A 3,202-nucleotide genomic window follows, 5' to 3' on the forward strand; every position below is an offset into this window, starting at 1 on the left:
ATCCCTTGGAGTACTTTAAAATACAGGTCCTGGGCCCCATTCAAAAAGTTGATTTGGGGCCGGCCCGGTGGCGCACTGTAGCCGAGGGTTCGGATCCCACATGCAGACTGGTTCCCACTCACTGGCTGAGCGAGGTGAGGGTGCAACACCGAGGGTTGTGATCCCGTTGCCAGTCCCGGTCTGGTGCGGGCGCGACACTGAGGGTTGCGATCCATTGCCGGACACGAAAATTAAAAATTAAAAATTAAAAATTTAAAAAAAAAAAAAGTTGATTTGGTAGAATTGGTAGAGGTCTAGGAATCCACTTTTTTGATAAACATCCCAAGTGATTCTCATGCAGGTAGTCCTTGAAATACAATTTGAGAATCACTATATTAGTGGAATAATGAAATCTCTGCCTAGAAACACGGGATAAAAAAAGATTTCTAGGATTTAAATGCTTAACTAAGCTATGTAGTCAATATGAGTAGACAGTAAGAAGCCTCTGGATTTTCAACAAGTTTTTATTGTGAAAATTTTCATGTAAAAGTAATGCTAATAGTCTAGTGAATATTTCTACATTTGCCTTATTATTCCTTTTTCATAGTATTGACATTGCTGATTGCTGTAGATTGATGTTCCCTCAAAACTTAGTCCCCACTGTGACAGTGTAAAGAGGGTGGGAAATCCTATTACAGTAATTGAAAGGTGGGGCCTTGAAGAGATGATTAAGTTAATGGTTTAGTGGTGATCTTGGGCATGATTCAAAGGCTTTAAAAGGAGAGTGCAGGAAGAGTTATCTCTCTCTGCTCTGACATTTTCTGCCATGTGAGACCCTTGCATTGCTATAAAGCCACTACCAAAGATCCTCCCCAGAAGTATTCCCTGGACTTTGGACTTCCCAGCCTCTGAAACTTTGAGCAGTGAATTTCATTTTTCTTACAAATTACCCAGTTCCATATATTTTGTTATGAGCAACAGAAACAGACTAATGTACTGATGAAGAACTTTAAAGCAAATCATATACCTCATGTTATTGCACCACTATATGTTTCTATGTGTGTCTCTGGCTCCTTAGACAACTGCACTGCCTTCATTGTACCTAAGAAAAAAAATTAGCAATAGCTCATTGATGTCACCTAATACCAAATTCATATTCACATTTCATCAACTGTCTTTTTAAAAGAAGTTCTCTTACTGTTTGTTCGAATCCAAATCCTGACAAGGTACACACGTTGCATTTAATGCTATACCTTAAGATTGTTTTAATTAAGAACAGTCTCTTCTCAGTTCCCTCCTTTTTTCTTTATGTAACAGACTTATCGAAACTGAGCATTTGTTCCATGATGTGGAGTTGTTCTTTTTTTCCCCACGTTCTGTGTGGTCATTTATTTTAATATGATATCACCTGTATTTCCTGTAAATAGGAGGTTATCTCAAAGGCTTAATGAATTTCAGAATTATTTTTTTTCTTTTTTAAGGACTATGTCATAGTGGTTTATGTATTTCATAGTGCATGAACTCAGGAAGCACATAATATCAAGCTCTTCTACTATAAATGATGCTAAAAATATTCAGTGGTTTCAAGGGATGACAAACTGATCCCTCCACTGTAAAGTTACCCAACAAACTTTGATTTAATTGTTTCATTCATTGTTAATCATTGCTGCAATAAAATTTTTCATTGTGGGTTGCAAAATGTTGATTTTTCTAAATTTTTTATTTCTTCTACTTTTATTATATGGAATTATTCTGAAAGAAAGTTTCTATCATTAACTAAGGCTATTTGATTACTCTGAAATATAGTTCACAGAGATATAATAGGATAAATGCTTAATTCTTTCCCATAATTTCCAATTGTTAAGGTAAGGCTATAATCAATGGTAAAAACAATATATTTTGGTGGGGTTTTTTTGTTGTTGTTAATGTTTGTGACTTGATTAGAAAATGTTTAGGAGAATTCATCATGATTTGGAAATTCATATTTAAAATAACCTGTAAGAGAGTGCATTTCAAATTAACATTCAATTCTTTTACACCTCTTGATATATACTAAGTTCTTTTGATTGGGATATTCATTAAAATCTGAGAATTCATAAACTCATTGGATACATACTCTACTGTGCCTGGGCAGAGCAAAAAAAAATTTTTTTTGGAATTTCTAAAAAGTAGGCTTTGCAGACGCTGCCTCCCTGAGTCTCTTGTTGCCAGCCATGGTCAACCCCACTGTGTTCTTTGACATTGCTGTCAATGAATGGCAAGCCCTTGGGCCGCAACTCCTTTGAGTTTTGAGTTCGCAAACTTTATCTGCAGACAAAGTTCCAAAGACAGCAGAAAACTTTTGTGCTCTGAGCACTGGAGAGAAAGGACTGGGTTTCACAGAGAAAGGGATCCTGCTTTCACAGAATTATTCCAGGGTTTATGTGCCAGAGTGGTGACTTCACATGCCATAATGGCACTGGCAGCAAGTCCAGTTGTGGGGAGAAATTTGATGATGAGAACTTCATCCTGAAGCATACCGGTCCTGGCATCTTGTCTAGGGCAAATGCTGGGCCAAACACAAACAGTTCCCAGTTTTTCATCTGCACTGCCAAGACGGAGTGGTTGGATGGCAAGCATGTGGTCTTTTGTAAGGTGAAAGATGGCATGAATATCGTGGAAGCCAGGGAGCACTTTGGGTCCGGGAATTGCAAGACCAGCAAGGAGATCACCATTGCCGACTGTGTACAACTCTAATAAATTTGGCTTGTTTTATCTTAACCACCAGACCATTCCTTGCGTAGCTCACGAGAGTACCCCTCCACACCATCTGCTCACAAGATTGTGTAATCTTGGTGCTCTCATTGCAGTTTGTTGGGTTCCATATTTTCTTTATTCCCTAACAAGTCTAGCTGGATTGCAGAGTTAAGTATATGATTATGAAATAAAAGCTAAATAACAAAACACCAAAAAGTAGACTTTATTCTTTAGACCAGTTCAGATTCACAACAAAATTCAGTGGTAGATACAGAGATATCCCACATACCCACTGCCCCAACACACACACAGCCTTCCCCATTATCAGGCTTCAACACACTAGATATAATGCTGGAATTGACTTGACTTAGTAACTCTAGGTATCTAAAGAACCAACTAAATATGCCTGTTTGACTTGTTTTGTTTTGATTTTTTTTTTTTTTTACTTTTTATTGAGACAATTTCAAACTTACAGAAAAGTTGCAAG

At 37.4% G+C, this 3,202-nt stretch overlaps 1 pseudogene; it reads left to right on the forward strand.

Moving 5' to 3' along the window:
* Positions 1 to 2,168: 2,168 nt before the first annotated feature.
* Positions 2,169 to 2,715, forward strand: LOC103597872 (annotated as a pseudogene).
* Positions 2,716 to 3,202: the final 487 nt, after the last annotated feature.

This window comes from Galeopterus variegatus, unplaced genomic scaffold (assembly GCF_000696425.1).
Source record: "Galeopterus variegatus unplaced genomic scaffold, G_variegatus-3.0.2 Scaffold2450, whole genome shotgun sequence".
Taxonomy (NCBI): Eukaryota; Metazoa; Chordata; class Mammalia; order Dermoptera; family Cynocephalidae; genus Galeopterus; species Galeopterus variegatus.